At 50.5% G+C, this 22541-nt stretch overlaps 1 long non-coding RNA gene across 2 annotated transcripts in view; it reads left to right on the forward strand.

Moving 5' to 3' along the window:
* The window catches only part of LOC119955624, a 127471-nt gene extending 111446 nt beyond the window's left edge, over positions 1 to 16025 (forward strand). Inside the window, exons 1-3 of one of the 2 annotated variants that reach the window (XR_005458506.1) lie at positions 1181 to 1313; positions 2201 to 2290; positions 15727 to 16025. This is a non-coding gene — a long non-coding RNA (uncharacterized LOC119955624). Of the gene's footprint in view, positions 1 to 1180; positions 1314 to 2200; positions 2291 to 15726 lie in introns of those variants that run through there. The other variant, XR_005458505.1, reaches the window with a different exon arrangement.
* The last annotated feature ends 6516 nt before the right edge of the window (positions 16026 to 22541 follow it).

The raw sequence follows: 22541 nt of genomic DNA on the forward strand, positions 1-22541 counted from the left end.
CCTTGCTTAATTGTTTGTCTGGTGCTCTGACCCAGTATGGTTGACTGATCAGTGTTGGCTTCACGGGCGGGGGGAGAAGATTGGGTGAGGGGTGGAGAGGGGACGGGTGGTGTTGCGGACGGGGCGCGACTGAAGACTCACAAATGAGGCGCTGCACACTCTCCTGATAGAGAAGTCCCGCTGAATCATGTTTCCTGTATGAGCATATTCACCCCTGCAACTTTCCCACCTGTGAATCTATCTCCGCGCCCTGTGGATACAAACTTCGAGGGATGCTGTCAGGGAATTCTCGTCCATACATGGTACCTTGGATGTCCTTGTACATGAATCACTCAACGTTAGCATACGGTCACAGCGAATGATTAGGAAGACAAATGAAAGGGAGGAGAGAGGGGGAATGGTGTACAAAAGTCAGGAAGTGTTGCTGCAACTGTATGGGGTGTTTCCGCATTTGGAGTACTGCGTAGTGTTTTGACCCCCTTACCCTTACTTGAGGAGGCGATTTACCCGCGTGGGAGTCCATTCAGAGAAGGTTTATGGGACCTATTCCTTGGATGAGAGGTTATATGTTTGATGTGGAAAGGGTTGAACATACCCACTGGAGTTTAGGAGATCGAGAGGTGATCTATTGAAACATATAAAGTTCTGAGGCGTTGACAGGATGGATGCTGAGAGGATGTTTCCCCCCTCATGGGGGGGAAACTAGAACTGGGCGGGGTGGGAGAGAATTCCACAGACTGAGCCCCCTCTGAGAGATGAAATTCTTCCTCATCTCCGTCTTCAATGGGAGACCCCTTATTCTAAAGCTGTGATGCCCCCTCCCCCAAGTTCTAGATATAGACAGCTGTGGGGGCTGCAGCTAGTTGAATATATTCAAGGCTGAGTTGGACAGATTTCTGATCAACGAGAGGGTCGAAGGTTATGGGGGGGGAGGGGAGAAGATAGATAGGAAAGTGTAGTTGAGGCTCTGATCATATCAGACACAATCTTATCGAATGGGGCAGAGCTGGACTGTTCTGCTCCTAATTCTCAATAGAGTCACAGAGCCAAAAGGGCCGTCAAGCACCCATCTATCTATTCGAGTTTTACAGCACTTGATCCGTGGCCAGGTAAGCTGTGGCCTTTCAGTGCTCAAGCCTAGAGCCTTGGGTCATACCATCGCCGCGTCCTTTCGTAGAAGAAGAAAAGTCCACCCCCCCCCCCCCCCCCCACAACACCCTTCCACACATCGCCCTCACGCAGTTTCTCCCCGTGTGTCCCACCACCTTGACTCTCGTCAGGCAGTATCTGTGTCTTGTTCGCCAGATCTCACGGTGAGTTTAAATGTCCGAAGGCTTGTGTATGCGTTTGAGCACTTTTTTAATGAACGTCAGATCAGCTCACTTCTCGTTTCTGTGTCTCAGCCTCACCCTTTTGTTTTCTCCTGCTTGTCTCTCTCTCTCATTTTGTTCACGATCTCGTTTATTTTTCTTCTGTCAATTCCTCCTGTCCAATCTCTCCCTCTCCCTCTGGTTCCCTCTCTCCCTCCACCTCTCTCTCTGTCCTCCTTCCAGCTCCCGCCACCCTACCCTGCTCCTTTCCTCCTTCTCCCGCCCCTCCATCCAGCTCCCACCAAGCTCCCATGCATACCTCTCTCCCCCCCCCAATTGCTCCCCTTCCTCCAGCTCCTGCCAACATCCCCTGCCCTCTCCCCCTCCATCACTTCTTCTCTCCCTCCCTCCTGTTTTCGCCAACCCCCCCCCCCCCCCCCCCCCCCCCCCCACCCCCGGCTCCCACCATCCGCCCTCCCTCACTTCATCCCCACCGCCCCCTCTCGCCATTGCTCTCCCTCCAGCTCCCATTCCCCCCCCACCCAGCTCTCTCCACCCTCTCACACTCACCCACCCTCTCTCTCTCACCCACCCTCTCTCTCTCTCTCCCGCTCACTCCAGCACTCGCTGTCCCTTCCTCCATCTACCCCATTCCCTCTAGCTAAAGCCAGCCTCCCTCCCTCTCCCTCCAGCACCCCCCAACCTCCCTCCCTCTCTCTCTCTGTGTCCCCCGTCCCTCGCCCTCTTTCCCTCTCTTTCCCCTATCTGGCTCCCGCCAGCCTCCCTCCCTCCCTCCCTCTCCCTGCTTCCTCCCACCCTCCCCCTGTGTATGTTTCTTTTTTCTGTTGTTTCTGGTCTTTGACTCGATGTATTTTTTTTACCCACTATAGGTCTGTCCACACCCTCCACCAGTATTGCTGCCCAACAGCATCATCCCACAACACCCATCTAGGTAACCCTGTGAGACACACAGACTGCAGGTAAGCGTAGTTTGCACCCTGCTCCCCCACCCACCCCCGCAACCCACTCTTCCTGCCTCCTCAGCCACGCCATCTCCCATTTCAGGCCCGCAATGCCACTCCCATCTCTCACCTCACCTCACCACCTCATTCTCCATCCTCAATCCAGTTTCCCACTGCCCCCACCACCCCTTTCTTCCCTCAATAGTTCTGTCACTTGGCGATCGGCTGCTATCTCTCCCCATTCCACCTCGTCAACCGCCCCCTCAGGGTGCACTTATCACCCAAGTGGACATTTTCATCCGTGACTCTCCCTGCGCCTCTCTCCCCCACCATTCTCAGTGGGTGAAACTATGCCTCTGCTGACCCATGACCCATGCTGCTCCCAACAACCTCTGCCCCACTCATGAAAAAAGGAAAAATAGAGTAAAAGCTGCAAAATAAGAATACTGGTCCGAATTGGTCTTGTGTACCTTAAAATGGATACCCACTGCAGTTCAGACCAGTACTCTTACTTTCTAGTTTTTTCTCTCCTGTTCAAGAGACCCAGTGAGGAGAGGGGGAAAGGGATTTGTCCAAAACTCTCTCAAGCCTGTTACACAGGAACAGGAGGAAGCTCATTCAGCCCCTCTCGAGGCTGTTACACAAGAACAGGAGGAGGCCCATTCAACCCCTCTCAAGCCTGTTACAGAGGAACAGGAGGAGGCCCATTCAGCCCCTCTCGAGTCTGTTACACAGGAACAGGAGGAGGCCCATTCAGCCCCTCTAGAGCCTGTTACACAGGAACAGGAGGAGGCTCATTCAGCCCCTCTCGAGCCTGTTACACAGGAACAGGAGGAGGCCCATTCAGCCCCCCTCGAGCCTGTTACACAGGAACAGGAGGGGGCCCATTCAGCCCCTCTGGAGCCTGTTACACAGGAACAGGAGGAGGCCTATTCAGCCCCTCTCGAGGCTGTTACACAGGAACAGGAGGAGGCCATTCAGCCCCTTTCGAGGCTGTTACACAGAAACAGGAGGAGGCCCATTCAGCCCATTCTCGAGTCTGTTACACAGGAACAGGAGGAGGCCCATTCAGCCCCTCTCGAGCCTGATGCACAGGAACAAGAGGAGGCCCATTCAGCCCCTCTTGAGGCTGTTGCACAGAACAGGAGAAGGCCCATTTAGCCCCTCTCGAGCCTGTTACACAGGAACAGGAGGGGGCCCATTCAGCCCCTCTCGAGCCTGTTACACAGGAACAGGAGGAGGCCCATTCAGCCCTCTCGAGTCTGTTACACAGGACACGAGGAGGCCCATTCAGCCCATCTCGAGGCTGTTACACAGGAACAAGAGGAGGTCCATTCAGCCCCTCGAGAGGCTGTTACACAGGAACAGGAGGAGGCCCATTCAGCCCCTCTGGAGGCTGTTACACGGTACAGGAGGACGCCCATTTAGCTTCGCTCGAGGCTGTTACACAGTAACAGGAGGAGACTCAATCAGCACCCCCTCCTTCTTGAGCCTGTGACAGAGGAGCACGAGGAGGCCCAAAGGTCCCTCTCAAACCTATTCTGCCATCTGGTCCTCCACTTAGCCCCGTGCACCCACCTTTGCCCTGCTATCACTTAACCCCTTTGGACAACCAATGTCCACCATTCTCCCATGAGATTTACATCCTCGAAGGTAATCTTGGGCAGCTGTCCCAATCCACATGGGTGATGGAGGCTTGCTCATTGCGGGATCAAAGCCCACGCCTGCCAGTTCATAGATTTGTTGTGCCACCATCCACTTGTCAGATTCTGTTTGGGCAAAGATGGGCTTTGTAGGTCTTAAAGTGAGGGAGGGGCTGGTCTCCAAACCCCGGTACCGTATGTGCCTAGATGTCACAAAGAATGTCGCGTACCTCTCACCCAGCTTGCACGCTGTTCATCAGAGCGCATTCCAGATGGGTATTGGAGCTGGGAGCCATGGAAATTTGGACAGGTTTCAACCTCTGCTTATCGCGCTCACTGACACACTCCCCGGGGAACTCCCCTTCAAAAACTGACACACTCCCTGTAAACCCCATATAAATACTGACACACTCCTCAGGGAACCTCTATAAAGACTGACACGCTCCCCGGGGAACTCCCCTTCAAATACTGACACACTCCCCGTGAACCCCATATAAATACTGACGCACTCCCCGGGGAACTCTCCTTTAAATATTGGCACACGCCTCGTGAACCACCCTGCAAATACTGGGACAATACCTGGGGAACCCCTATAAATACTGACAGGCTCCCTGGGGACTCCCTGTAAATACTGACACACTCCCCAGAGAACCCCTGTAAATACTGACACACTCCCCGGGGACGCCGTGTAAATACTGACACACTCCCCAGGATCCCCCTGTAAATACTGACACACTCCCCGGGGACGCCGTGTAAATACTGACACACTCCCCAGGATCCCCCTGTAAATACTGACACACTCCCCAGGATCCCCCTGTAAATACTGACACACTCCCCGGGAACCCCCCCTGTAATACTGACACTCTCCCCGGGAACCCCCTGTAAATACTAAAACACTCCCCGGGGGACACCCTGTAAATACTGACACACTCCCCGGGGACCCCCTGTAAATACTGGCACACTCCCCAGGGGACACCCTGTAAATGCTGACTCACTCCCCGGGACACCCTGTAAATACTGACACACTCCCCGGGACACCCTGTAAATACTGACACACTCCCCGGGGACCCCCTGTAAATACTGACACACTCCCCGGGGACCCCCTGTAAATACTAACACACTCCCTGGGGACCCACTGTAAATACTGACACATTTCCACGGACACCCTGTAAATACTGACACACTCCCCGAGAGCCCCCTAAAAATACTGACACACTCCCTGGGGACCCCCCTGTAAATACTGACACATTTCCACGGACACCCTGTAAATACTGACACACACACCGGGGATCCCACTATAAATACTGACACGATCCCCAGGGACCCCCCCTATAAATACAGACAAACCCCCTGGGGCTCCCCTGTAAATACTGACAGACTCCCCGGGAACCCCCCCCCCCCTGTAAATACTGACACACTCCCCAAATACCACCTGTAAATATTGCCACACTCTCCGGGGAGCCCCCTGTAAATATTGACACACTCCCCGGAGACCCCTGTAAATACTTATACACCCCCCGGGGACCCGCTGTAAATACTGACACACTCCCCGGGATCCCCCTGTAAATACTGACACACTCCCCAGGGACTCCCCTGTAAATACTGACACACTCCCCGGGGACCCCCTGTAAATACTGACACGCTGCCCGGGGAACCTCTGTAAATACTGACACACTTCCCGGGTCCCCTGTAAATACTGACACATTCCCCGGACCCTCTGTAAATACTGACATACTCCCCGGGGACGCCCTGTAAATACTGACACACTCTCCGGGGACCCCCTGTAAATACTGACACACTCTCCGGGGACCCCCTGTAAATACTGACACACTCTCCGGGGACCCCCTGTAAATACTGACACACTCCCCGGGGACCCCCTGTAAATACTGACACACTCCCCAGGGACCCTCTGTAAATACTGACATACTCCCCGGGGACGCCCTGTAAATGTTGATACACTCCCCGGGGACTCCTGTAAATACTGACACATTCCCCGGGGACCTCCCTGTAAATACTGACACACTCCCCGAGTACCACCTGTAAATATTGCCACACTCTCCGGGGACCCCCCTGTAAATATTGACACACTCCCCGGAGACCCCTGTAAATACTGACACACTCCCCGGGGACCCCCTGTAAATACTGACACACTCCCCAGGGACCCTCTGTAAATACTGACGCACTCCCCGGGGACGCCCTGTAAATATTGATACACTCCCCGGGGACTCCTGTAAATACTGACAAACTCTCTGGGGACCCCAGTAAATACTGGCACACGCCCCTGGGACCCCTGTAAATACTGACACATACCAGGGACACCCTGTAAATATTGAAGCAGCCCACAGGGGCCCCCCTTTAATATTGACACAGGCTCCCCAGGGACCCCCTGTAAATACAGACACATTCCCCGGGAACCCCCGGTGTAAACATGGACACACTCCTCAGGGCGACCATGAATGCAGAAACACTCCTTGGGAATTCACAGAGATTTCGATACCCTGTACGAATTGCAATTTAAAAGTAGTTAGTTCTCCCTATACTGATCATCTGTGTACCTGTGTCTTGTCCATGCACCATCCTGAGTTCAGTTTAAAGTGCTGTTTTGTTCGTGTTATTGCATGGCTTCCCAATTCTCTTTAGCAGGTAAATTAAAGTTTTGATTTTCCTTGCCTGTGGTTAATTGTTACCGACCATCATTGCACCCACCCACCATGTTCCATCTCGGTGACTGAAAGACTGAGAGAACTTGATTAACATCAGTACAGATACAATCAGTAACACAAGCTGCTGGGAGAGAGGGGTTACTGAGTGACAGTGTGAGGGAGCTGGATTAACATCAGTAGAGATACAGTCAGTAACACAGGGTGCTGGGGGAGAGGGGTTACTGAGTGACAGTGTGAGGGAGCTGGATTAACATCAGTACAGATACAGTCAGTAACACAGGGTGCTGGGGGAGAGGGGTTACTGAGTGACAGTGTGAGGGAGCTGGATTAACATCAGTACAGATACAATCAGTAACACAAGCTGCTGGGAGAGAGGGGTTACTGAGTGACAGTGTGAGGGAGCTGGATTAACATCAGTAGAGATACAGTCAGTAACACAGGGTGCTGGGAGAGAGGGGTTACTGAGTGACAGTGTGAGGGAGCTGGATTAACTTCAGTACAGATACAGTCAGTAACACAGGGTGCTGGGGGAGAGGGGTTACTGAGTGACAGTGTGAGGAAGCTGGATTAACATCAGTAGAGATACAATCAGTAACACAAGGTGCTGGGGGAGAGGGGTTACTGAGTGACAGTGTGAGGGTGCTGGAATAACATCAGTAGAGATACAGTCAGTAACACAGGGTGCTGGGGGAGAGGGGTCACTGAGTGACAGTGCGAGGGAGCTGGATTAACATCAGTAGAGATACAATCAGTAACACAAGGTGCTGGGGTAGAGGGGTTACTGAGTGAAAGTGTGAGGGAGCTGGATTAACATCAGTACAGATACAGTCAGTAACACAGGGTGCTGGGGGAGAGGGGTTACTGAGTGACAGTGTGAGGGAGCTGGATTAACATCAGTAGAGATACAGTCAGTAACACAGGGTACTGGTAGAGAGGGGTTACTGAATGATAGTGTGATGGAGCTGGATTAACATCAGTAGAGATTCAGTCAGTAACACAGGGTGCTGGGGCACCCTGGGGGAGAGGGGTTACTGAGTGACAGTGTGAGGGAGCTGGATTAACATCAGTAGAGATACAGTCAGTAACACAGGGTGTTGGGGCAGATGGGTTACTGAGTGACAGTGTGAGGGAGCTGGATTAACACCAGTAGAGATACAGCCAGTAACACAGGGTGTTGGGGGAGAGGGGTTACTGAGTGACAGTGTGAGGGAGCTGGATTAACATCAGGAGAGATACTGTCAGTAACACAGGGTGCTGGGGGAGAGGGGTTACTGAGTGACAGTGTGAGGGAGCTGGATTAACATCAGTAGAGATACAGTCAGTAACATAGGGTGCTGGGGAGAGGGGTTACTGAGTGACAGTGTGAGGAAGCTGGATTAACATCAATAGAAATACAGTTGGAAACACAGGATTCTGGGGGAGAGGGGTTACTGAGTGACAGTGTGAGGGAGCTGGATTAACATCAGTAGAGATACAGTCAGTAACACAGGGTGCTGGGGGAGAGGGGTCACTGAGTGACAGTGTGAGGGAGCTGGATTAACATCAGTAGAGATACAATCAGTAACACAAGGTGCTGGGGCAGAGGGGTTACTGAGTGAAAGTGTGAGGGAGCTGGATTTAACATCAGTACAGATACAGTCAGTAACACAGGGTGCTGGTAGAGAGGGGTTACTGAATGATAGTGTGAGGGAGCTGGATTAACATCAGTAGAGATACAGTCAGTAACACAGGGTGCTGGGGGAGAGGGGTCACTGAGTGACAGTGTGAGGGAGCTGGATTAACATCAGTAGAGATACAATCAGTAACACAAGTTGCTGGGGCAGAGGGGTTACTGAGTGAAAGTTTGAGGGAGCTGGATTAACATCAGTACAGATACAGTCAGTAACACAGGGTGCTGGTAGAGAGGGGTTACTGAATGATAGTGTGACGGAGTTGGATTAACATCAGTAGAGATACAGTCAGTAACACGGGGTGCTGGGGGAGAGGGGTTACTGAGTGACAGTGTGAGGGAGCTGGAATAACATCAGTAGAGGTACAGTCAGTAACACACGGTGCTGGGGGAGAGGGGTTACTGAGTGAAAGTGTGAGGGAGCTGGATTAACATCAATACAGACACAGTCAGTAACACAAGGTGCTGGGGCAGAGGGGTTACTGAGTGAAAGTGTGAGGGAGCTGGATTAACATCAGTACAGATACAGTCAGTAACACAGGGTTCTGGGGGAGAGGGGTTACTGAGTGACAGTGTGAGGGAGCTGGATTAACATCAGTAGAGATACAGTCAGTAACACAGGGTGGTGGGGGAGAGGGGTCACTGAGTGACAGTCTGAGGGAGCTGGATTAACATCAGTAGAGATACAATCAGTAACACAAGGTGCTGGGGGAGAGGGGTTACTGAGTGACAGTGTGAGGGTGCTGGAATAAAATCAGTAGAGATACAGTCAGTAACACAGGGTGCTGGGGGAGAGGGGTCACTGAGTGACAGTGCGAGGGAGCTGGATTAACATCAGTAGAGATACAATCAGTAACACAAGGTGCTGGGGTAGAGGGGTTACTGAGTGAAAGTGTGAGGGAGCTGGATTAACATCAGTACAGATACAGTCAGTAACACAGGGTGCTGGGGGAGAGGGGTTACTGAGTGACAGTGTGAGGGAGCTGGATTAACATCAGTAGAGATACAGTCAGTAACACAGGGTACTGGTAGAGAGGGGTTACTGAATGATAGTGTGATGGAGCTGGATTAACATCAGTAGAGATTCAGTCAGTAACACAGGGTGCTGGGGGAGAGGGGTCACTGAGTGACAGTGTGAGGGAGCTGGATTAACATCAGTAGAGATACAATCAGTAACACAAGGTGCTGGGGCAGAGGGGTTACTGAGTGAAAGTGTGAGGGACCTGGATTAACATCAGTACAGATACAGTCAATTACAACGGGTGCTGGGGGGGAGCGATTACTGAGTGACAGTGTGAGGGAGCTGGATTAACATCAATAGAAATACAGTTGGAAACTCAGGATTCTGGGGGAAAGGCGTTACTGAGTGACAGTGTGAGGTAGCTGGATTAACATCAATACAGATACAGTCAGTAACACAGGGTGCTGGGGGAGAGGTTACTGAATGAAGTGTGAGGGAGCTGGATTAACATCAGTAGAGATACAGTCAGTAACACAGGGTGCTGGGGCAGAGGGGTTACTGAGTGACAGTGTGAGGGAGCTCTATTAACACCAGTAGAGATACAGTCAGTAACACAGGGTGCTGGGGGAGAGGGGTTACTGAGTGACAGTGTGAGGGAGCTGGATTAACATCAGGAGAGATACTGTCAGTAACACAGGGTGCTGGGGGAGAGGGGTTACTGAGTGACAGTCTGAGGGAGCTGGATTAACATCAATAGAAATACAGTTGGAAACACAGGATTCTGGGGGAGAGGGGTTACTGAGTGACAGTGTGAGGGAGCTGGATTAACATCAGTAGAGATACAGTTGGAAACACAGGATTCTGGGGGAGAGGGGTTACTGAGTGACAGTGTGAGGGAGCTGGATTAACATCAGTAGAGATACAGTCAGTAACACAGGGTGCTGGGGGAGAGGGGTCACTGAGTGACAGTGTGAGGGAGCTGGATTAACACCAGTAGAGATACAGTCAGTAACACAGGGTGCTGGGGGAGAGGGGTTACTGAGTGACAGTCTGAGGGAGCTGGATTAACATCAATAGAAATACAGTTGGAAACACAGGATTCTGGGGGAGAGGGGTTACTGAGCGACAGTGTGAGGGAGCTGGATTAACATCAGTAGAGATACAGTCAGTAACACAGGGTGTTGGGGCAGATGGGTTACTGAGTGACAGTGTGAGGGAGCTGGATTAACACCAGTAGAGATACAGCCAGTAACACAGGGTGTTGGGGGAGAGGGGTTACTGAGTGACAGTGTGAGGGAGCTGGATTAACATCAGTAGAGATACAGTCAGTAACACAGGGTGCTGGGGGAGAGGGGTCACTGAGTGACAGTGTGAGGGAGCTGGATTAACATCAGTAGAGATACAGTCAGTAACACAGGGTGCTGGGGGAGAGGGGTCACTGAGTGACAGTGTGAGGGAGCTGGATTAACATCAGTAGAGATACAATCAGTAACACAAGGTGCTGGGGCAGAGGGGTTACTGAGTGAAAGTGTGAGGGAGCTGGATTAACATCAGTACAGATACAGTCAGTAACACAGGGTGCTGGTAGAGAGGGGTTACTGAATGATAGTGTGAGGGAGCTGGATTAACATCAGTAGAGATACAGTCAGTAACACAGGGTGCTGGGGGAGAGGGGTCACTGAGTGACAGTGTGAGGGAGCTGGATTAACATCAGTAGAGATACAATCAGTAACACAAGGTGCTGGGGCAGAGGGGTTACTGAGTGAAAGTGTGAGGGAGCTGGATTAACATCAATACAGATACAGTCAATTACAACGGGTGCTGGGGGAGAGCGATTACTGAGTGACAGTGTGAGGGAGCTGGATTAACATCAATAGAAATACAGTTGGAAACTCAGGATTCTGGGGGAAAGGCGTTACTGAGTGACAGAGTGAGGGAGCTGGATTAACATCAATACAGATACAGTCAGTAACACAGGGTGCTGGGGGAGAGGTTACTGAATTACAGTGTGAGGGAGCTGGATTAACATCAGTAGAGATACAGTCAGCAACACAGGGTGCTGGGGCAGAGGAGTTACTGAGTGACAGTGTGGGGGAGCTGGATAAACATCAGGAGAGATACTGTCAGTAACACAGGGTGCTGGGGGAGAGGGGTTACTGAGTGACAGTGTGAGGGTGCTGGATTAACATCAGTAGAGATACAATCAGTAACACAAGGTGCTGGGGGGAGAGGGGTTACTGAGTGACAGTGTGAGGTAGCTGGATTAACATCAATAGAAATACAGTTGGAAACACAGGATTCTGGGGGAGAGGGGTTACTGAGTGACAGTGTGAGGGAGCTGGATTAACATCAGTAGAGATACAGTCAGTAACACAGGGTGCTGGGGGAGAGGGGTCACTGAGTGACAGTGTGAGGGAGCTGGATTAACATCAGTAGAGATACAATCAGTAACACAAGGTGCTGGGGCAGAGGGGTTACTGAGTGAAAGTGTGAGGGAGCTGGATTAACATCAGTACAGATACAGTCAGTAACACAAGGTGCTGGGGCAGAGGGGTTACTGAGTGAAAGTGTGAGGGAGCTGGATTAACATCAGTACAGATACAGTCAGTAACACAGGGTTCTGGGTGAGTGGGGTTACTGAGTGACAGTGTGAGGGAGCTGGATTAACATCAGTAGAGATACAATCAGTAACACAAGGTGCTGGGGCAGAGGGGTTACTGAGTGAAAGTGTGAGGGAGCTGGATTAACATCAGTACAGATACAGTCAGTAACACAGGGTGCTGGTAGAGAGGGGTTACTGAATGATAGTGTGAGGGAGTTGGATTAACATCAGTAGAGATACAGTCAGTAACACAGGGTGCTGCGGGAGAGGGGTTACTGAGTGACAGTGTGAGGGAGCTGGAATAACATCAGTAGAGGTACAGTCAGTTACACAGGGTGCTGGGGGAGAGGGGTTACTGAGTGAAAGTGTGAGGGAGCTGGATTAACATCAATACAGATACAGTCAGTAACACAAGGTGCTGGGGCAGAGGGGTTACTGAGTGAAAGTGTGAGGGAGCTGGATTAACATCAGTACAGATACAGTCAGTAACACAGGGTTCTGGGGGAGAGGGGTTACTGAGTGACAGTGTGAGGGAGCTGGATTAACATCAGTAGAGATACAGTCAGTAACACAGGGTGGTGGGGGAGAGGGATCACTGAGTGACAGTCTGAGGGAGCTGGATTAACATCAGTAGAGATACAATCAGTAACACAAGGTGCTGGGGGAGAGGGGTTACTGAGTGACAGTGTGAGGGAGCTGGAATAACATCAGTAGAGATACAGTCAGTAACACAGGGTGCTGGGGGAGAGGGGTCACTGAGTGACAGTGCGAGGGAGCTGGATTAACATCAGTAGAGATACAATCAGTAACACAAGGTGCTGGGGTAGAGGGGTTACTGAGTGAAAGTGTGAGGGAGCTGGATTAACATCAGTACAGATACAGTCAGTAACACAGGGTGCTGGGGGAGAGGGGTTACTGAGTGACAGTGTGAGGGAGCTGGATTAACATCAGTAGAGATACAGTCAGTAACACAGGGTACTGGTAGAGAGGGGTTACTGAATGATAGTGTGAGGGAGCTGGATTAACATCAGTAGAGATACAGTCAGTAACACAGGGTGCTGGGGGAGAGGGGTCACTGAGTGACAGTGTGAGGGAGCTGGATTAACATCAGTAGAGAACAATCAGTAACACAAGGTGCTGGGGCAGAGGGGTTACTGAGTGAAAGTGTGAGGGACCTGGATTAACATCAGTACAGATACAGTCAATTACAACGGGTGCTGGGGGGGAGCGATTACTGAGTGACAGTGTGAGGGAGCTGGATTAACATCAATAGAAATACAGTTGGAAACTCAGGATTCTGGGGGAAAGGCGTTACTGAGTGACAGTGTGAGGTAGCTGGATTAACCTCAATACAGATACAGTCAGTAACACAGGGTGCTGGGGGAGAGGTTACTGAATGAAGTGTGAGGGAGCTGGATTAACATCAGTAGAGATACAGTCAGTAACACAGGGTGCTGGGGCAGAGGGGTTACTGAGTGACAGTGTGAGGGAGCTCTATTAACACCAGTAGAGATACAGTCAGTAACACAGGGTGCTGGGGGAGAGGGGTTACTGAGTGACAGTGTGAGGGAGCTGGATTAACATCAGGAGAGATACTGTCAGTAACACAGGGTGCTGGGGGAGAGGGGTTACTGAGTGACAGTCTGAGGGAGCTGGATTAACATCAATAGAAATACAGTTGGAAACACAGGATTCTGGGGGAGAGGGGTTACTGAGTGACAGTGTGAGGGAGCTGGATTAACATCAGTAGAGATACAGTTGGAAACACAGGATTCTGGGGGAGAGGGGTTACTGAGTGACAGTGTGAGGGAGCTGGATTAACATCAGTAGAGATACAGTCAGTAACACAGGGTGCTGGGTGAGAGGGGTCACTGAGTGACAGTGTGAGGGAGCTGGATTAACACCAGTAGAGATACAGTCAGTAACACAGGGTGCTGGGGGAGAGGGGTTACTGAGTGACAGTCTGAGGGAGCTGGATTAACATCAATAGAAATACAGTTGGAAACACAGGATTCTGGGGGAGAGGGGTTACTGAGTGACAGTGTGAGGGAGCTGGATTAACATCAGTAGAGATACAGTCAGTAACACAGGGTGTTGGGGCAGATGGGTTACTGAGTGACAGTGTGAGGGAGCTGGATTAACACCAGTAGAGATACAGCCAGTAACACAGGGTGTTGGGGAAGAGGGGTTACTGAGTGACAGTGTGAGGGAGCTGGATTAACATCAGTAGAGATACAGTCAGTAACACAGGGTGCTGGGGGAGAGGGGTCACTGAGTGACAGTGTGAGGGAGCTGGATTAACATCAGTAGAGATACAATCAGTAACACAAGGTGCTGGGGCAGAGGGGTTACTGAGTGAAAGTGTGAGGGAGCTGGATTAACATCAGTACAGATACAGTCAGTAACACAGGGTGCTGGTAGAGAGGGGTTACTGAATGATAGTGTGAGGGAGCTGGATTAACATCAGTAGAGATACAGTCAGTAACACAGGGTGCTGGGGGAGAGGGGTCACTGAGTGACAGTGTGAGGGAGCTGGATTAACATCAGTAGAGATACAATCAGTAACACAAGGTGCTGGGGCAGAGGGGTTACTGAGTGAAAGTGTGAGGGAGCTGGATTAACATCAATACAGATACAGTCAATTACAACGGGTGCTGGGGGAGAGCGATTACTGAGTGACAGTGTGAGGGAGCTGGATTAACATCAATAGAAATACAGTTGGAAACTCAGGATTCTGGGGGAAAGGCGTTACTGAGTGACAGAGTGAGGGAGCTGGATTAACATCAATACAGATACAGTCAGTAACACAGGGTGCTGGGGGAGAGGTTACTGAATTACAGTGTGAGGGAGCTGGATTAACATCAGTAGAGATACAGTCAGCAACACAGGGTGCTGGGGCAGAGGAGTTACTGAGTGACAGTGTGAGGGAGCTGGATAAACATCAGGAGAGATACAGTCAGTAACACAGGGTGCTGGGGGAGAGGGGTTACTGAGTGACAGTGTGAGGGTGCTGGATTAACATCAGTAGAGATACAGTCTGTAACGCAGCGTGCATGGGAGAGGGATTACTGAATGAGTGTGAGGGAACTGGATTAAAATCATAAAACATAGAACATGGAGTGCAGAAGGAGGCCATTTGGCCCATCAAGTCTGCACCGACCCCCTTAAGGCCTCACTTCCACCCTATCCCCGTAACCCAATAACCCCTCCTAACCTTTTTTGGTCACTAAGGGCAATTTATCATGGCCAATCCACCTAACCTACACATCTTTGAACTGTGGGTGGAAACCGGAGCACCCGGAGGAAAGCCCCGCAGACAAGGGGAGAACGTGCAGGCTCCGCACAGACTAGTGACCCAGCAGAGAATAGAACTTGGGACCCTGGCGCTGTGAAGCCACAGTGATATCCAGTTGTGCTACCATGCTGCCCCATCACGGTAACACAGTACAGATATAGTAACACAGGGTGATGGGGGAGAGGGGTTACTGAGTGACAGTGTGAGGGAGCTGGATTAACATCAGGAGAGATACTGTCAGTAACACAGGCTGCTGGGGGAGAGGGGTTACTGAGTGACAGTGTGAGGAAGCTGGATTAACATCAGGAGAGATACTGTCAGTAACACAGGATGCTGGGGGAGAGGGGTTACTGAGTGACAGTGTGAGGGGGCTGGATTAACATCAGTATAGATACAGTCAGTAACACAGGCTGCTGGGGGTTGGGGGTCACTGAGTGTCAGGCAGTTGGATTAACATCAGTACAGTCTGCCTTTCTATTGTTGAGCAGTTTTTGTTGTTCTCAGAGTCTGTATTGTCTGTGTGTTTGTGTGTGCCTGTGTTTGGAGAAGATAGCTCGGGTTTTGGCAAATCTTCCTCGAATGTCTTTTTTTCTCTCCTGCATATCTACCCTTCGATTGCAGAATGGACGATGATGATGAAATCCATCAGTTCTGCTGTCCTGCGTCTGAATGCAGCAGCCCATCTTCGAGGTAACCAGGGGAAGGACCGTCTCCCCACACCTCATGTCTGGCCCTCCCATCTCTCCCTCAGTCTTCAACTATGAACTGCCCACAGTCACACACTCACTCTGGCATCCACACATGTGCACTCACATACACATGCATACTCATTCGCACACACACATACTCATTCACTCACTAATGCACACTAACACACACTCAGAACACACTCAAATATACAACACGTCCACTCTCACACACACCCTGATGCAGATGCGCACACTAATACACACACACACACACATACACACTAATACACACTCTCACATTCTAATATGCACACAGCCACTTTCACTCACAATCATACTCTCTTCCCCCACACACACACTCTCACTTTCACACTCACAAGCACTCTCACACACTAGTAGACTCCCACACACAACTTTAATACACCCGCGCACTCACAAACTCTGATATACACTCACACACAAACACTCTCACACCCTCTCACAGATGCACACACACTTACACACTAATAAACATTCACGCATACCCACTTATACACTCCCGCAGATTAATATACACACAACCACTCTGACACACAAGCACACACACACTAATATACACACATACCCACTCTCGCACAAAGGCAAACACACACTCGCTCACACATTAATACACACACACTCGCTCACATTCTAATATACACACACACAAACATGCACACACACAAACTCGCACACACACACATAAACTCATACACACCAATATGCACACACACATTCTCACTCTAATATACAGACATTTAATAAACACACATACGAATATACACATACACACACACACCAATATACATATGCACACATTCTCACACTCTAATATACACACTAACAACCTAATATACGCACACTAATACACATGCACATATCTCACACAATCACGCACACGTACACATGAACAGAAACATGCAGTCACAGATACAAACATGCACAGAAACAGAGCACAATCTCTCACACACAAACTCATTCACAATCTCACATACACTGATATACACACATTTTCTCTCACACATTAATACACAATCACAACAAATGCACTTTCTCTCAAATGTGCACACTCACTAGTATACAGACACTCACACATGCAATAATACACGCACTCAGGCAAATAGTCACAGACACACAAATACAAACACACACACACACATGCATACAAACACATCACATTCTCTCACGCACACGCCCAGATACAAACACACAAACTCACGTGCACGCACAGATACAAACACACACACTTGCATCCAGATAGAAAACAGAATCACACTGACACAAACACACACTCATCCATACACACACTCACATGCACACACAAATACAAGCGTACAGACACACACAAATACAGACACATGCATAGACACACTTGCGCACACAAACACAAATTCAAACACACAAATATCGACTCACAAACACCGGGACAAACACAAACAGACAAACAGGAATACAAACACAGATACACTCACAAAAACATACAAACACAGATACAGACACACAGCAACACAGATACAAACACACACAAATAAATACAAACACATACACACACTCACAGATACAAACACGCAGACACACGCAAACACAGACGCACACATACACACAGGCACAGACGCCCAGATACAAACACACAGAACAAAATAAACACAGACATGCACACAAATACAAACATGCAGGCACACACAAATAAAAGCACAAAGATACACAAACACAAAATACAAACGCAGACACACACTGCTACAAACACACAAATACAAACACACACACACAGATGAAGAGAAGGGTGCTTTGGGAGCTGGAGGAAACCTCTTTGATCAATCCAACGCCAAAAACCTCACCGTCACTCTTCCTGCCTGCCTCTGCTTTTGACTACACCGCCCGTCTTCTGTCTCTCCCTCTCTCTCTGTGTCTCGCTCATGTTCCCTCTCTCCGACTGACTGATCCAAACTCAGCAACAAGAGGGCCGGTTGAGTTGGAAGACACCAAACTCTTCCCCTGGACTCCTTCGGAGTTTTGTGACAGAGGGGATGTGCGGGCCTCAGTGGGACTGTCCCTAAACTCACTATTTTAACATGCGGCCGGTTTGCAGATCTTCTCTTATCCCCCTGCCAAGGCTTCGCTGTGCGTGCCCTCTGACCTACCCACCATTCTGCATCTTCATCAGTCAGCGTTGAGGAGCACAACGTCTACACTGCCACCCCAGCCCACCATACCTCCTTTTGCCAAATTGTTACGTCCTTGTCCATCACTTGAAGCGGGGGGTGGGGGGTGGGGGGGTCCGCCGCCGCCCCCTGATGAGCTACGGGTCATTGGTTTTCACCCTCTGTTGATTCTCAGCAACCATTCCGCCTCTTGTCTCGCTTTCCGGAACGTTCTCTGGGACTGCAACTAATCTTTGCTAGAAGGCGTCGGATGACTGACTCATGCCAGCCGTCTGAGGCTCAGGCGCTCTTTGTCCTTTTTCCCTTGCGGCGACTAGGTCACATGCTTGTGTGTGTTGCCTCAACTCCTCGTCCCTTTCCCGCCTGCCCCCCCTCCCCCAAATCCTCCGGAAGGAAGGACATACCGCCTGGGTGAAAACAAACAAGGAGGCGATGGAACCTTTGAGGGAGACGGGAGGCTGTGTCGACGGGGTCTTGGGCAAAAGGGTGGCAAACCCTTGGTTATGGTGGCCAGGGGGAACACAACACCCTCAAAGCTGAAACTCTGCATGCCCCCACCCCCCCATACACTTTTACATATTTTGGACATTGACGGGGGGGGGGGGGGGGGGAGGAGCCCATTTGGCCGCAGTTAGTCTCGCCCCAACACCTCTTCGCCTGGGTCAGGGTTGGGTGGAAGGGGAGTCGGGAGGTGGGGTGCCTTCTCAGTCCTGCCCTGCCTTCAACGCACTCACCCCGTAAATGCCCCCTCGAAGGAAGGCGACCTGTGACCCTTTCCTGTGAGGAAACCAATTCCCTCCCCTAATCTCCCACCGCCACTCCTCCTGTCAACGTTTTCTCTCCCTTGGCGCAACACGCCTCACCGGTAGTTTGGGGACTCGCGGAACCATAGAAAGTTTTTTTTTATAGGGTTGGGGGGAAAGTGGCCACTCACCCATTGTGTCTAACAGTACCCCCCCCCCGCCCCCGAAAGGAAAGCAAGGCACCTTCCCGTTTCCACCCCCCTCCCCCAGCCAAATCCCACTTCCCGTCATCATTGGTCCGTCGATCTGCAGGTTACAGAATGTGTTGTGCAAAAAAGGAAAAGACTTTTTGACCTCACTTCAAGAAGGAAGAGAGAGAATTACAGTATTCAGTTAACGACACCTTTGGAGCCACCACCAGCCTTGGGACACTTTGTACAAAAAGCTAACAATCAAAGGCTGTGGAACATGTCCCCGGAGTTTGTTTCCGACGAGGTGATTATCCCATCTGAAATGTCTTTATAAATTGCAGTATTGTACACGAGGAACAAAACAAAATAAATATGCTTTATGTTTCTTTGATTCTCAACGATTAAAAGTTATGTACATGGTTGGACCGCCTTCTGTTTTGGCTCTTCCTGTCTGCGTCCTGACATTGTAACGCCTCTCGGTACGTGGCTCCCCCCTCCCCCCTTGCCTGGGGGTTTCCGGGCGGTGTGGGGTGGCTTAAATGGGAAATCTCATTGACAAGTTGGGAGTAGAGAATGCCGCTTCCAGTGCATTGGGGCACCGCCAAATTCTCTGTCCTCGCTAGTGCACTTGCAATGGAGGATCCCAGCTGATATCTTCCAAATTTGATTGTAGTTTTCAAGGGGGTGAATAGGTGTCTAGATGAGGGTAGTGCGGTTGATGCAATCTATGTGGACTGCAGTGAGGCTTTTGACAAGGTCCCACTTGGGAGACTGATCAAGAAGGTAAAAGCCCATGGAATCCAGGGCCATTTGTTCAATTGGATCCAAAGGTGGTTTAGCGGAAGAGGCAGAGGGTGACGGTCGATGGTTGTTTTTGTGACTCGAAGCCTGTGTCCAGTAGTGTTCCGCAGGCATCGGGGCAGGGTCCCTTGCTGTTGTAGTGTACATTAATGATCTAGACATGAATGTAGGGGGATATAATTAGTAAGTTTGGAGATGACACGACAGTTGGTGTTGTGTTAAAAAGTGAGGAGAAAAGCCTTAGAATACAGGATGATATCAACCTGCTGGTCGGGTGGACAAAACAGAGGAAAATGAAATTTAACCCTGAAAAGTGTGAGGAGATGCAGTTTGGGAGGACTAATAAGGCAAGGGAATATACAATAGACGGTAGGATGCTGGGAAGTACAGGGGACCAGAGGGATCTTGGTGTGCATGTCCATAGATCCCTGAAGACTGCAGGACAGGTAGATAAAGTGGTTAAGAAGGCTTATGGGATACATGCCTTTATTAGCCAAGGCATAGAATATCAGAGCAGGGAGGTTATGATGGAGCTGTATAAAATGCTGGTTAGGCGACAGCTGGAGCACTGTGTGCAGTCTGGTCACCACACTATAGGAAGGATGTGATTGTGCTGGAGAGGGTGCAGAGGAGATTCACCAGGATGTTGCCTGGGCTGGCATTTTAGCAATGAGGAGAGGCTGGTTAGACTATTAGCTTGGAGGAGAGAAAGCTGAGGAGGGACCTGATTTTGAGGTGTATAGAATTATGAGGGATATAGATAGGAAGAAGCATCTCCCCTTAGTGGAGGAGTCAATACCAGGGAGCATAGATTCAAGGAAAAGAAGCAGAAGATTTAGAGGGGATTTGAAGGGAAACCTTTTTTGCCAAGCGGGTGGAGGGAATCTGGAACTCACAGTTGGTAGAGGTGAGAACCCTCACAACATTTACGAAACATTTAGTGCACACTTGAAACACCACGGACTGGATTCTCCGTCCCACATTCCTGTTTCAGCACACCGCGCGGGGTGCTCCGTTACACCAGCTGGTCAGTGGAATTTCCCATTGTGGGGAAGCCCCACGTCGTCAGGAAAGCCCCGAGCTGGCGGCAAAACAGAGCATCATGCCGGCAGAGAATCCAGCCCCAAGTTACGGCCCAAGTGCTGAAAAATGGAATTAGAATAGACAGGTGCGTGATGGACCGGTACAGACGCAATGGGCCAAAGGACCTCTCTCCCTGTCGTAATACATGCGAATCCTGGCAAAATACCACCTTCTCTGTTGAGACGAGCATCACGGGGCTGGAGATTTGCATCCTGCGCTCATCAAGGTGAAACATGAGCAGCAGCAAATGGGGATTGGTTGACTAGTAATCTCTGATTGGTTGAGACGTTGCCATGGGCAAAGCCACAGCGAATCATAGGCTCCCCCGTGCTCCTGGGTAATTGAAAAGACGGCTCAGAGCTTGATTATATTCCTTCTGCATTAAGAGGATGGTCCCTTGTGTGAATCCATGGAGTCAGATCAGTACTTCGCCTGGTGTTCGGAAGCACAGGGGTCCCCTCCCCCTGGTGCTACATATGTTACTTCGAGCATTTATAATAACAATAATAATATACTGAATCCTTGGGGAGAGTATTGCAATGGCGATTTGTTGACAATCATTTTTGTGCTGGTTTCAATAAGTAGTGTTATGTGCAATAAGAGGCTGTTTTGATGGCTAAAGTTGACTTTGTCTTACTGGGAGCTGGAGTGGGGGGGGGGGGGGGGGCGGGTTTGTGGTTGTTTTTGCTCTGGTTTTTCCACTGTTTTTTCTGCTCTTTGTTTACTGGGGAATGTGATGCTTTGAGTTGGGGGAGAGGCGAGAGAACAATGTTATTATGATGCCCTCAGAATAAGGGGAGATGGAGGTGGTGGACGCGATAGATGCGGAGAAGGCTTTTGATCGGGTGGAGTGGGATTACCTGTGGGAGGTGCTGGGAAGGTTTGGGTTTGGTGAGGGCTTCATTGACTGGGTGCAGTTGCTCTATCAGGCACGAGCAGCGAGTGTGCATACGAACCGGTTGAGGTCGGGGTATTTTAAACTATACCAAGGGTCGAGGCAAGGGTGTCCCCTCTCCCCGCTACTGTTTGCTCTGGCCATAAAGCCACTGGTCATGGCGTTAAGAGCCTCTAGGTACTGGAAAGGGCTAGTTCGGGCAGGGGTGTGGAGCACCGGGTCTCGCTTTACGCAGATGACCTGTTCTTGTATGTTTCAGACCCATTGGAGGGGATTGGGGAAGTTATGTGGATCCTAGGGGAATTTGGTAGTTTTTCGGGGTATACCTTGAACATGGGGAAAAGCGAGATGTTTGTGATTCAGGTGAGAGGGCAGGAGAAGAGACTGGGAGAGCTGCCATTTAGAATGGTAGGAAAGAGCTTTTGATATCTGGGAATCCAGGTGGCTCAGGAATGGCGGGGGGGGGGGGGGGGGGGCACAAATTAAGCCTATCCCGGCTCGTAGAACAAATGGAAGAGGACTTTAAGAGATGGGATATGCTCCCTGTGGTAGTATGACTAGGGGTATTACGGTACCTTAGAAGTGAGCTGCTATTGGTGCAGAGGACTCGCTGCCCATTGGCCCGGGTAAGTCAGGCAGGATATAAGAACCCGTGCTTCCCAGCAGTCGGCCATTCTTCTGTACGTCTGCTGCCGGGCACACATCTTGTGCATTAAAGCCTTTTGTTTGGATCACATCTTCGTCTCGTGTCCAATTGATGGTGCATCAATTTAATGCACAAGTTTTAAAAGATGGAGCTTCGTATCAAGCCGGAGTGCCTTCGACTCAGCCCGTACGCAGCAAATGCAACGGCT

The sequence above is a fragment of the Scyliorhinus canicula genome, chromosome 21 (assembly GCF_902713615.1).
Source record: "Scyliorhinus canicula chromosome 21, sScyCan1.1, whole genome shotgun sequence".
NCBI lineage: Eukaryota > Metazoa > Chordata > Chondrichthyes > Carcharhiniformes > Scyliorhinidae > Scyliorhinus > Scyliorhinus canicula.